Raw genomic sequence first — 14,038 nt, forward strand, 5'->3', positions numbered from 1 at the left:
CTGACAAACTTTATTCATGAGGTGCTGATATGACCCTGCCTAACTTACAATTTTTCCTTTTCTCTACCAGTGACCACTGAAACAAGCAGATGTGATGAAAAGCAGGGACTTTACTTAGTTCCAAGGTGTGCTGATTTGAATGAAAATCCCCCACCCCCCACCCCAGGCTCATATATTTGAATGCTTGCTTCCTTCCTAATGAGTGGAATTGTTTAGGAAGGATTGGGAGATAGGACCTTCTTAGTTACTAGGGACAGGCTTGGAAATTTCCAAAACCCACGCCAGGCCCAGCTTCCTGCTTTCAACTTGAGGATCAGGATGAAGTGCTCAGCTACTGCTCTAGCACCATGCCTGCCTGCCGCCATACTCCACGCTGTGATGGTCACAGCCTCGTCTAATGAAACTATAACTAATTCAAGGGTGTTTTTGGTTTTGTTTTTTTTTTTTTTTTTGAAAAATGAGTTGCTCTGGTCCATGACCTCGTCACAGCAAGAGGAAGGTAGCTAAGACACTAGGTATCTCCCATCAAGTCACTTACTAGTTCACAAAGAGAAAATAGCAACTGGCTTACACCACCCTAACCAGCTGTTCCTCTGAGATGTCACCAGTGTCAGGCCGGGTAAACGCCCTGCCTGAGAAAATGCAGAGAGCAAAGCACAGCCTCCCCCTGTGCTGCCCTGGCCCTAGTGCATAACTCAGAATCTGGTCATGAAGAAACATCAGATGAACCCCATCTAAGGAACATTCTGCAAAACACTCGGCCTGTACGTTTCAAAAAAAATGTCAAGGTCACAAGAGATAACTGAACTGTTTTAGATTAAAGAGATATGACATTAAGCCTCATGTGATCCTGGATGGTATTCTGGAAAAGGCAAAAAAAAGAAAAAATTTTTTTTTGTTTCTGTTTTTGTTCGAAAGTCATCACTTGGAAGGACTAGAGAAATCTTCCTGAGACCTTTATATTAGACTCTAGCTTGAGTCAGTGTCCAGGCCCTCGCATTGAACATTATTCTGTGATCATATAAGGAATGACTTTATTTCTAGGAAAATAAAATATTTAGGGTGTGACAGTGTCTACAGTTTTCTTTCAGGTATTTGAATAAATTATGTATGTTATATACGAATAGAACAGCAGCACACATATTAACCATGGGGGTGGGGTATCTGGTTGAAGGGTAGATGAGAATTCCTCGTATCGCTCTTCCAGTCTTTTTCTAAGTATAAAGTTGCTTCAGAAACAAAGCGGATGTCTCTGCAGCCTTCAGCTCAGTGTTCTGACACTGCGGACACAGAGCTGTGGCATGGCTGCATCTTGTGTGGGCTCTGCTGCTCATTTCCTGTGTTGTTGAGCATTCCTCAGCATCTGTCCCTCCTGACCTCTACAGGGAACAGAATGAAGACCTTGGCTCCATTGGCTATTGCTGCTATTCTAAGAGGTTTCCTGGTTTGTGACTGGCCTCAGGGGCATCTGGTCGACCAGCTCCAACAACCTCTACTCCCCATTTCCCAATTTAAACTGGAGCTGCCACGGTCCTGTGAGAGAAGTTTCCCATGCAGACTTTGAAGTGTATTTGAACTCAAACACACCCTGTGCACTGTAAGATGCTATGGTCCAGCCCTCGATAGATAAGATACAAGGCCTACTAAAGATGTGTCTGCAATGTTGGCATTGTGGCATACATTTGTGGTACCAGCACTCAGGAGACTGAGTGGGAGGATCCTGTATTTGAAGTCATTCTGGAGTAATGGGGAAGTTACTGTCTCAAAACAAGACCTACAAAGCAAAAAGGTATCCCCCAACGCCTTCAGAGAACACTGAGTCATACATTCCAGTAGAAATCTCACATTCTAAAAGTAGAATATTTTTATTAATTTTTGAGAAAACATATACACATGTACTTTGATGACACCCCCAATTCCTCCCCCAAACTTATATCCTCCACCTCCTACAGACTGATTCTAGTTTGTGCTGCCTCCACCCTCAGCATTTTAAAGTCCAGTTTGAGGGACCTTTTGTACTTCCAGCTGGGTTCCTCTGTGGAAAGGTAGTGGTGGGGGCCAGTTCTTGGATTCAAAGGAGGATCTCCAAGTTGGGACCTGTAATGATTTATGGGCAGGCAGGCCCATGAACCTCTCTCTGCACCGTTCCTCTGAAACTGCTGAGCTCCAGTGGGCAGAGGAAGGAAGACTGTGATACCAATATTTCTTCCTCTTCTCTTCCTTTCCTTCCCAGTCATCACTTGCTAGAATCATTCCCTTCTCTACCATCCATGGCTGTCTGCTCTCAAGCCCAACCCAAAATAAACATTGTTGTATTCTCTGTGTGCATGTTGAACTTAAAAAAACCCTCCCTGCTCTTTCCTTTTGGGGGGTCCTTTAACTTCTGCCATTTACTCTTGCTTTCTTTCTCTCCCTCCCCAGCCTCAACATTTTAGTGCCCATCCAACTGGCCAAATTGTTCTTACTTTGGAAAGGCAGGCGAGTGTGGATTCTAACATCCCAGGAAGGAAGAAAAGCAATAAAAAGTTTTTGCCCAATCTGAATTTTTGCAACTAGTAAACTTACTCCAGCCATGACTTGGCCCACATCAAGTTGGCAAACAGTCGAACTTTTCAACTCTTTCCTGTTTTCTGAGGGAGGTGGCAGCACCAGGCAGATCCAGTTGCTTTTGCTCCCAGGCCTGTCCCTTCTGGAATGTGGGACAGCTATTGATTTGTTTGTCTGCATCTCCCTCATCCAAGGAGTCTTATGTTACAATCTGGGCACTTAAGAAGCATCCAGTGAGCTGGGAGTAACAATGCAAACCTTTAACCCCACCACTTGGGAGGCAGAGGCAGGTGGATCTCTGTGAGGTTAAGGTTAGGCTGGTCTATATAGTGAGTTCAGGAATGTCAGAGCTATACAGAGAAACCCTGTCATGAAAAACAAACAAACAAACAAACAAACAAAAAATGCCTATACTTTTACTGGGCAGTGGTGGCACACACATCTAATCCCAACACTGAGAGACAGAGGCAGGCAGATCCCTGAGTTGGAGGTTAGCCTGGACCACAGAGCAAGTTCCAGGGCTACACAGAGAAACCTTGACTCGAAAAAACAAAGACAGACAGACAAATAAATGGAAAAGAAGCATGCAGTGATGGTTGTGTTTGGATTTGGTGGTTCTGCATTCAGGTGAGTTTGGGTGCACTTTAAGGGTGATCAGTGGCAAGCTGATGGTCAGCCCCTTTAGCCAGGCAGTGCTCGGTAAGTTCCTTTTACACAGTGGCACTCTTGTAGGCTCCTGAGTTCAAACAAGAAACATGAGGGCAGAAGTGACCGCCTGTGTTAGCCTGGAGCACAGGTGACTAGTCTGTCGTCTGGCTCTCTCCAGCACAGGGAAGTCAAGCAGCAAAGCAGATAAGCAGGTGGAGAGATCATAGGCTGTTAATCAAGGGTTTTAATCGAGGAAGGCAAGAAGCCAAGCCCAAGAGAGTATTGGGTAAGGTATTGGAGAGGCACCATCTGTGCCCATGAGTCACGTTCTCACTTTGGAGGATGAATGCTTTTAGAGAGTATTCCAAGTGTTCAGAATTCATTGTCTTGATATTTTCAACATGTAAAAGAGCAGAGTTGAGTGATGGTAATGACCCCCTCCCCCCCCTTTATGTCAGAGGGATCTCATTGGTATGGAGAAATCCTCCATCGGGATCCTGAAGGGTTAATTGGCCACAACAGTAGGGTGCAGATTCTCAGAACAGTGGTTTTGTTCTTCGCAGATGACAGACCCTTATCTCTTGGCTCAGTTTGTAGAATCTGGACAGCCTTCAGGCCAAAACCTGTTCACTGCATGTGTTTATCTCTGCCACAGAAAACTTGCTTAAAAGGAAGACTTATTTTTAAAGTGCTTTGCCCACATTACATGCGGGAGCTTGCTTGAGAAATGGCCGTCCTCATCTAATCCTGTCAGGTGTCACATTCTGCGCATAAAATGTAGGGATTTGCTTGCCTATAGCCTCAAGTGGTTCTTGTTCAAGGTCTGGTTGCAAAACCCTGACTGAAGTAACAGGGGAGGTGTTGGGGGAAGCCTCAGCAATCAGCGCTCTCTGTGGCTTTGTGGTGGGGGCTTCTTGTGAAAGTCAGACGAGGCCCTGCCCACCCTGTGGTCGTGGGCAAGGAAGGATGCTGCAGATGGCATGGTTTCCCCTCAGTGGTGACATGGGCTGAGGTAGGTGAAGTATGGACAATGACCACCAGCCGTTAGCCTGCTTTCTCCAGCCTGCCTGTGCGTGGGCTCAGACCAGTGCTCGCTCATTGTCTCCTATACCGTAGACAGGTAAGGACCTGACCACCATCTTGATAAACCAAGAGCTCTTGAATAGAATAGCACAGAATATTAGGTATTGAAATGCAGGTGTCATTAGATCTTTCTTGTAGCCTGGCACGTAAGTCTGATTACCCTTCTTGACTTTCGTATGAGGTGGTGTTGAAATCTTAATATAACTATCTCAACAGTGCCAGGGCACTTTTGTTCCCCCAGGAACACATGGCAACATCCAGGGACATTTTAAAACTATTACATTTTATTTATGGAAACAATGTTCGTCTGTGTGTAGACACGAATGCCGTGACAGGAGTTTGGAGCCTGTTCTTCCACCATGAGGTCCTTGGATCGAACACAGAACTTCAAGCTTAGAAGCAAGTGTCTTTACATAGTGAGCTATCCTGTTGGCCCAGGAAATAAAAATTTTTAAAAGGAATATTTATTACTTATTTTTATGTGTATTTGTGCTTGCCTATGTGAATTTATGTGCACCAAGTTTGTACAGGTGCTCATGGAGGCCTGAATGCATCAAATTCCTTGGAATTTTGAGTTATAAGTGGTTGTGAGTTGCCTCGTGTGTGTGTGTGTGTGTGTGTGTGTGTGTGTGTGTGTGTGGCGTTGTGATGTGTTATGTTGCGTTGCAGTGCTAAAGCTAGCCGCCCGTGGTTAGCTACCTAGATTGTGTGAGGATGGAAATCACTTGGGCAAGGAAGACTAGGTCGACCTCTAGAATGGAGAGAGAAGTTGGAAGTCAAGAGCATCCCAAAGCCATGCATACTTAAGGCACAGGACTGGTGTGCTCCTGAGTGATTTTATAGTGGCTCTAAGAGGTGTGCAACATGTTCTACAGTTCATAACAAGAAAGTGTTCCTCTGCAGTCAAACAAGTGAAGGGAGCTGTCATCTCACAGTTCCCTTCTCTGTGATTGGATCAGCTGTAAGACACTCATATATTTTGATCTACTTTAAATAATTGTTTTGATTTGGGTTTTTCTGAGACAGGTCCAGGCTGGCCTTGAACCCAGTGTATACCCCAGGCCTGCCTCATACTTGCACCAATCCTCCTGTCTCAGCCTCCCCAGTGCTGGGGTTATAGGCGTGTGCCACCACACCCAGATGGTATTATTAGCTTTAGCCCTCCCATGGTATATTAGATACCTATCTATTCTTGTTCATTTTGTCTTTCCATCTGCTTTCTGTTTCCTTCCCCTAACCCAGCCTGTGGTAACTGCTGTTGAATTTTCTCTTATCTGTATTCTTGAGGGGTTTTTTTGTTTTGTTTTTTCTTTTTTAAGAATTGTGCATGTAAGTACACTCATGTAGGATTTGTCTTTCTGTGCTCAGTTTATTTCACTCAGCATGGTGTCCTCCATGGGCCTCCATTTTGAAGCAAGCAGGAAGCATCTTTGTCCATCATTGCTTCGAGCTGCCTGTCCCTTTGGGGTGAGGATAGAAAGGACTTTCATTTAGAACCCACTGGCACCAATTGCAGCCCTGCCCCTGCTTGCTAACCCCAGTGCTGCTGCTTACCTTGCTTGCCAACTGACAGCTGCAGACTGCTCTGCTAGGTGCAGACACCACTGTCGCCAGCTCCCTCTCCCTGAGATCATGTTACTTTGTTGGACGGTTGCTATCCAAAGCAGGGGCTCAGCCATTGTTTTGTCTTGTGTCCTTACTGTGTGCATTGGCAGGACCAGTGAAACTTAACTGACAAATTACCCTTTCCTGGGGATGCATCAGGGGTTTCTATGGTGGCCCCTACTCTTGGCTTAAGCAATTTAAAATTTTGTCCAGGAACTATTCAACTTAGATTATGACAGTTCCAGAGCTGTCTAAACCCTACCAAGCTATAGATTTTATCCTTTTCTTGTGTGTGTGTGTGTGTGTGTGTGTGTGTGTGTGTGTGTGTGTGTGTGACAGAGTCTCACATTGTACCCCAAGCAGGTAACTTGAGGTAATTCTCCTGCCTTTACCCCCTGGTTGCTGAGATTGTAGGTGTGAGCTACCACATCCTGCGTGGTTGTTTTTTGTTTTGTTTTGTTTTAACCTTCATATTTCTTTGTTCATCTCTTCAACTTCCTCAGTGTAGTTTTTCCCAAGTGAAGTCTGAGCGCTGTTCTTCCACACTGGGATTTTTATCACTGTAGGGCTCTTATCTTGTATCTTCCTTATCCAAATGGCCCTAGATCCTTGTCTGTTCTAGACCTACCTATTTCCTTCCTTACTGCAGAAATTGGATTTTCCCTGGGCAAGCAGCATGCATAACTTAAGGAAAGCCCCAGAAAGCTCTGCTGTTAGAGTCACCAATGCAGTGATGAAATAATCAGGACCAAAAGCAACTTGGGGGAGAAAGGGTTAATATCAGTTACATTTTCACATCACTAGCCATTGTTATATTAGTCAGGGCTCTCTAGAGTAACAGAATTTACAGACTGACTCCCCCTATAAATAAATATGTAAATAAATTATAAATAAAATATGTGTGTATATATGTATATCTATGTGTACACACACACACACACACACACACACACACACACACACACACACACACACATCATGATTTATTAGACCGTATAGGCTGTGGTCCACCCAATCTAACAATGGCTGGAAGGTCCAAGAGTCCAATATTTGTTCAGCCCATGAGGTTGGATGTCTCAGCCAGTCTTCAGTATTCACTTGAATCTCAAAGAGGTAGACTCTAAGGGAAAGGAAGACTTGGTAGCAAGGCAAGAGGAAACAGGCAAAAAGCAAAAGCTTCCTTCTTCCGTGTCCTTACATAGGCTTCCTGCAGATGGCATGGACCAGATTAGAGGCAGGTCTTCCCGCCTCAAAAGATCTGGATTAGAAGTTGATCTTCCCACTTCATATCAAGCAAAATTCCTCAACAGTGTGTCCCATTTAGGAATTTTAGTTAATTCCAGATATGGTCAACCAATCAAGTTGACAACCAAGAGTCATCAAAGGAAGTCAGGGTAGAAACCTGGAGGCAGGAGCTGATGCAGGAGTGCTGCTTACGGACTTGCTAGTCATGGCTTTATCGGCCTGCTTTTTAAATAGAATCTAGGACCACCAGCAGAGGGATGGCAGCACCTACAATGAGCTAGGCCCTTCCTTACCAATCACTAATCAAGAAAATGTCCTATAGGTTTGCCTACAGCCCAGTCTTATGGAAGCATTTAATCACTTGAGGCTTCTCCTCTCAGGTGACTAGCTCATGTCAAGTTACATAAAACTAGCCAGCACAGACCCCAATACTGTCTTCCTCTTGCCTGCACTGCACCCCAGCACCATTCTTTCTTGACCATTCTCAGGCATTTTTGCTCTTGCCGCCACAGTAGCTAGGTCTCTGGGCTGAGCTTATTAGCTTCATGTGCCCAGTTCACAGGTCAACTGCACCCTCACCTACTTCTACTGGAACTGGCCGTGTTTGTGCAGTTATTCCTAGGAAGTCTAAGGTGCATACTCAGTCCTTCTTTTGCTCCCCTACAAGTTTACAAAATCACAAAGTAGTCTAGCAGCAGTCTCTTACTTTCTATGGGTGGGTAGTAACTGGTAGTGCAGAGACACTGGAAAGGAACAGTGATTTGTTCCATGTGGTAGACCCCTTGCAGCTTGGTTCCCTTGGCTCCATGGAGGAAGGCTGGCTGTCAGGACAGACCCTCTGTCAAACCACAGTCCACATCCCACAGTCCTCCTGGGCCCTGGCATCTGATCACTTCTCGTGTCGGCTCATCGCCACCCTAAACCACACAAAGCCTGACAGCATGCCTGCTTCTTGCTGTGATTGGAACATGGATCCTTGATATATTCTCTTTCATCACCACCTTCCTTTCATCATTTCTTAGTCAATCTGCCACTGCCTCCTCTTCCTATTGATCCACTCAGTGTGGCCCCAGGTTCCTCATTCACCTGTGACACCACAGCAGTGTGTGTCCAGGTCTTACCTCACAGTCACTGTGAATGTAGCATTCAGCCAACTGGGCTAATTCCTCATCCTTGGTGAAATGCGTTTCTCCCACATCTCCCACCACCCTACATGTTATCTCCATGTCCTCGACTGGACACGCTCACTGCAGCCATGCTTGCTCGCCCAGAGGGTATTTGAAGCAGTCCGCAGTATTTCAGTCCTCATGGACACCACTACACCTGCTGTTCCCATCCCTGGTCTTCCCAGGCAGTGGAGGTGGAGTTGGAGTTCTCAACACCTCTACTTACTCAGGCATGTCCTTGGGAAAGTTAAATTCAGATAGCAAACCAGGGAAGTAGATGTTTTAGGACTTGCTAAGATCGGATGTAGGCTTATCCTTCCCACTCTGTAGGTGGCCTGTCTACTCTCTGCACAGCAAGTATCCGTACGGTCAGCTTGCCACTTCATTTTTTTACTGCTTTGAAATATCTATTCTACTTTTGTCTATAGTGGTTCATCCTTAATTTCATGAAAGTTACGTTTAGGGGGACCTATAACCAGTGGTACATTCTGCACAGATCCACCACTTCTCTAGGTCCCCCTCAGCCACCCTTTAAGATCCTCAAGTTTCCTCACATTGTTTTTGTACACCCACATTCACTTTTTTCCTGCCTGCATCCCAGGCAGTCCCTACCTCCTTGCAACCACTAGCTTCTCTACATTCCTAAAACTCACTCATTTCAAAAGGAGATAATTGAGAGCTGGTGAGTTGGCTCAGTGGGCAAAGGCACTTGTAACCATACCTGGTGACCCAGGCTTGAGTGCCATGACCCACATGGAAGGAGAGAACTGAGTCCTTCCTGCAGGCTGTCCCCTGATATAATTTTCAACTCTCTCTCTCTCCACAAACACACACACACACACACACACACACACACACACACACACACACACACACAGACATGGTGACACACACTTTAATACTGGCACTTAAGAGGCTGAGGCAGGTGGATTTCTGTGAGTATAAGACTAGCCTGGTCTGGGGTTGGGGATTTAGCTCAGTGGTAGAGCGCTTGCCTAGAAAGCGCAAGGCCCTGGGTTGGCCTCAGCTCGAAAAATAGAAAAAAAAAAAAAAAAAAAAAAAAGACTAGCCTGGTCTACAGAGTGACAGAGTGAATTTCAGGACAGCCAGGGACCCTGTCTCAAAAAAAACAAAAAAACAGAACAAACATGCACGCATGTGTCAGTATGTGTGTACCTATGCATGATTATATGCAGTTACCTCAGGGGATCAGAAGAAGGTGTCAGATACCTTGGAGCTTCAGTTACAGGCAGTTGTGAGCCATTTGACATGGCTCATGGGAACCAAACTGGAGTCCTTTGTAAGAGCAGCAAGTACTCTTGTTAATTTCTTCCTCAGGGCTTTAATCAAAATTTTTTTCGGGTTGGGGATTTAGCTCAGTGGTTAGAGCGCTTGCCTAGGAAGCGCAAGGCCCTGGGTTCGGTCCCCAGCTCCGAAAAAAAGAACCAAAAAAAAAAAAAAAAATTTTTTTTTCTTATCAAACACATAGCCTCTTAAAAGTCCATTATACTTTTGTGTATGAGTAGAAAAACACCCTGTCCTGTATGAAGTGGTTAGTGAGGCTACAAAGTAGCCTGAATAAGGATGGGGTTAAATCGTATACCCTGGGGAGCCAAGCACTTAGGAGGGAACCCAGTAAAGACTATAGGCTAGTCCTGAAGAAACTACATTTAAGTGAGGGAGACAAGAGACAAATCGTATTTTAAAAAGTAAGTAAGCCTGAATACCATGTCCCACAGTGCTCAAGGACAGTGTCTGTGTAGGACGGTGCGTATAAATATAAGCAGTTCCTCCAGGTAGGGTGGGAATATAATTGCCTGTAATTCTAGCTCAAGTATTTCCATATTTTATAAGCTAATTGAACTGATTACCAGAAGTTGAGTTATTCATGTCATAATTACATTTTTGTTACTATGATAAAATACGCTGATAAAAGCAACGAGGGAGAGAAAGTTTATTTTATATGCATGCCATGGCACATATAGAGGTTTGCAAGTCAGTTCTTTCCTTCTATCATGTGAGTCCTAGGGATTGAACCTGGGTCATCATGCTTTACAAGAGCCTTTCCCACTGAGCCATGTCACCAACCCAGAAAGGGAGTATTTTAGCCACAGTTCCAGCCTGTCGTCATTGCAGAAAGTCACAGTGACAAGTGCAGGACTCTTGACCACAATGGTGGTCAGAACATAGAAAAACAAATCCATGTACAGTGTGCTCATCTAGCATTCTCCACTCTTTGCATTTCGGCATTCCTTGCCTAGTGAACGGGGCCATCACCATGGGTGGGTCTTCCCACCTCAATTACCATAATCAAGATAATCACTGTAGACATGCCCACAGGCCGACACGATCTAACCATTTCCTTGACATGACAGTATATCATTTTTAAGCCATAACCTTCCACCCCTAATCTACAAAGTCTCATGTTAATCTCATAAACTTGTCCAACCTGAGCAGTATCTTTAAAAAATCCCAACACTTTAAAAAAATACAAAGTCTCTTCACAATGACTTCTATAAAATCAAGCTATATATTGGGACAAAATAAACATTCCCATTTCAAAATAGGAGAATGGCATAAAACAGCTGCACCAAAACAAACTCAAAATTGAGTAGGGTAAATACCAAACCCTGTTGCTCCATGTCCAACATCTAGAGCTCACGATGAAATCTTCCAGGCTCCAATAGACTGGGATATACCCAACCCTCCAGCCCTACTCCCTCAGCATGTCCAGATTCTTCCTGAGGCTCTCCTTGACCTATGTATGCTCCACAGTCCTGATGGCTTCACTATCCTTGGGTCTCCATGCAGACTAAGGCTTCACCATGGCCTCTCTGTAGGTACCCATCAGACCCTGCTGTAGAGCGGCTATCCATGTGTTCCTCATGGGGATTCTTTTTAGACTTTTGCCTACAGAGTAGTGCCATCAACACTGGTACTATGTGGAGGATGCTTTGACATTGTCGAGTTTTGATGCCAGCTTAAGGTTGTAGCCAGGCGCCCACGGGACCCTACATGTATCAGATGTGCTAACCCTGAGGAAACCCTCCCATATCCTCCCAGCCTCTGCAAATACTGCCGATCTGTCCGCTGCGGCTGCTCAGCAGCAGCCAGGGCACCACCATTCTGTCTTGAAAGTTCTGCAGAAAGTTAGACCGCTACCTTTAGGTTAGCTTCTCTCGGTTTCCAGGGCAGTGTGGTAAGTAAAGCCAGATTCTTGCCCAAAATAGCACACGATTGGCTGCAGCCTGTTCCTGGTGAGTCTTGTTCCTCTCTTCTGCAAGCTCCCGAGCCGGGCCTCCACTGTCTGCACACCCACTGGTGCTCCACTAGAGCAGCCTGTAAGTGCTGCTCCCTTAGGCTGATCATACAGTTGTGCTGGAAGACTTTCCAGGGTCCTGGCTGTTGTAACTTCTCATTTAAGGCTTCAGTATTTTCTTCAGCAGAGGTTTCCTAATAAGGTCTTTGGCAATGTTTTTTGAATGTATTTCAAGTAGAATGATGCACTATGGTATGAAATAGTCTCAGTCTAGAATTAGTAGAGTATCTGCCTAGTTAGACCTGGAGTGGAGGGACAGATTATTTACAGTATCGGGGAAAAGAAAAAATTAATTAACTTGAGTGTCAGTTTACTTATGTTTGAAACAGGGAGGGTCTCACTGTGTAGGAGAGGCTGGCCTTGATCTGACAATCCACCTGCCTCAGACTCCTGAGTGCTAGGATTAGCATTCAAGAATGTCAGTTTAAGATGAAAAGTTGTTTTGTTGTTTTTTTTTCTCAAAGAAAATGACAGAAGTCTAGCCAGGTGTGGCAGTGCAGCCTCCAGTCCCAGTGTTAGGGAGGCTCAGGCAGGAAAGCTACCACTTCCACGTGTGCCTGAGCTGCGTAGTGAAGTCTGCAAAGGGGAAGAGTAAACCAAGTAAGGAGATGCAGCCGGGGTCTAGGATGTGCATGTAGCTCAGTAGATAGAGCACATAACATATGAAGCCCTGGGTTCAATCCCCAAGGAGATGGGTGCACATGCGTGTGTGGGGCATGGGGTGAGTATAGTTAGCCTTTCAGATAGAAAAACTAAATATAGTAAACATATGCTAACTGTATAAATTTATCATTCGAGCAATTGATGCCATATAAGCTAGGGTATAATTGTGCTTGATTGATACCTAACACTCTCACCTTGCTTTAGTTTTACTCCGTTGCTATAATAAACACCATGACCAGAAGCAGCTTGGAGAGGACAGGACTTATTTAATCTTATTGCCCATCATGAAGGGATGCCAGGTCAGGAAATCAAGGCAGGAACCGGGCGGCAGGAACTGAAGCAGAAACCATGGAAGAGTGCTGCCTTGCTCCCTGTGGCTCCCTCAGTCTGCTTTCTTACACAACCCAGACCACCTGCCCAGGGATGGCACCTCTCACGGGGCCTGGGCCTCCTCCATCGGTTGGCACCTGAGAACATGTTTCTCAGACCTGTCCACAGGCCAGTCTGTTGGAGGTAACCCTTCAGCGAGGTTCCCTCTTCCCAATGACTCTTCAGTTTGTGTCATGTCGACAGCTGAAAGTAACTGTGACGCACCTCCAAGAGAATGTGGGACAGTCACCGGCTGCCCAGGAAGCAATGGAAACATGGAAACAATTATGTGAATTTTTAATAGACACAAAACTAAAGAAGCTCATGGTTTATTAATGTATTTACCCATCACATGGTCAGTAGGTCACAGTGAAGCGGGAACATCTCTGCCTCAGGTTTTAGATGTTGTGTGGCGACAGTGTTAGCCCTTAGGCTGGTTGTGAGTTAATAGTTCCGAAGACTTTGCCTGGTAGTTGGAAGGATGTTAAGTCAGATGCAGAACATGGGTGCCGAATGGCTAATGGGAGTTAATGAGATAGCCCAAGATAACCTGGGTTCTAGGTCAGCAGCATTATGGCACTCCCAGCTTATGAAGTTCAAAGCCCACAGCTGGTTTAGAATCTTCAGCACGGTTGTGTGGCCTTTTCCCCTGGGAACTTAGGTTATAGGACTTAACGATTAGCAGCTGCTTAATACGGGTCTTCTTTCTTTAGCATCCTGAAGTCCGGGCGGGAGAGCAGCAGCTCCACCATGTGACATTGTGTTAACCCCACCGGCTGAGAACAAGACCACTACCACAATAGTTTGAGCCGAATGTGAAGCAAGCTTTAATTAAATACTGGTCAAGATGGTGGACTCTGGTCAGAACCATTCTGAGGCTCTCAGAAAATGGTGGTGAGTCACATCCCCCTTGGGTTGTATCCTGAGAAACAGCAAGGTCTAGTTTTTAGGAAATAAACTGTCAAGGTAGCTGCAGCCTTGCAGGGAGGAGCTGGTTGCCTGCTGCTGTAAAACCGGCAGAGCTACAGTTAGCCTGTCAATGCCATCAGAGATCCCTGAGGGATAAGCTATAGCAGGAAGTATCCAAATGGCAATTAAAATGACAAACACTTACCTATTACCGAGAGTTCCAATGGCTTTGGGGGCCAAGGTCCCAGGCCAGCATTGGTCTTTAGTTACCAGGCCGAGAAGATCTGAGAGACTTGTGTGGAGGAGAAGTGAGGAACTTGGGGGGACTGACCTTACTTTGTGGATCTTCCAACGGACCTGAGTTCTGTTCCCAGCTGACCTTACTTTGAACAGGCAAGAGTACAGCGATCGACACAACAGTGTCCACAGTTTGGGCAGAGCTGTGATGGCAGGCAAGGCATGAGGCATTTATGCCCAGTGGTTA

At 45.5% G+C, this 14,038-nt stretch overlaps 1 protein-coding gene across 4 annotated transcripts in view; it reads left to right on the forward strand.

The window, feature by feature from the left end:
• St3gal5 (ST3 beta-galactoside alpha-2,3-sialyltransferase 5) overlaps window positions 1-14,038 on the forward strand; it is a 51,956-nt gene that overhangs the window by 8,734 nt on the left and 29,184 nt on the right. For 2 of the 4 annotated variants that reach the window (XM_032906367.1, XM_032906368.1), the window contains exon 2: window positions 13,359-13,539. The exons of the other annotated variants lie outside the window; for them this stretch is intronic. The gene's annotated coding sequence lies outside the window, so the exon portion shown is untranslated. The remainder of the gene's footprint in view (window positions 1-13,358; window positions 13,540-14,038) is intronic. 4 annotated transcript variants of the gene reach the window in all.

Source organism: Rattus rattus, chromosome 6 (genome assembly GCF_011064425.1).
Source record: "Rattus rattus isolate New Zealand chromosome 6, Rrattus_CSIRO_v1, whole genome shotgun sequence".
NCBI lineage: Eukaryota > Metazoa > Chordata > Mammalia > Rodentia > Muridae > Rattus > Rattus rattus.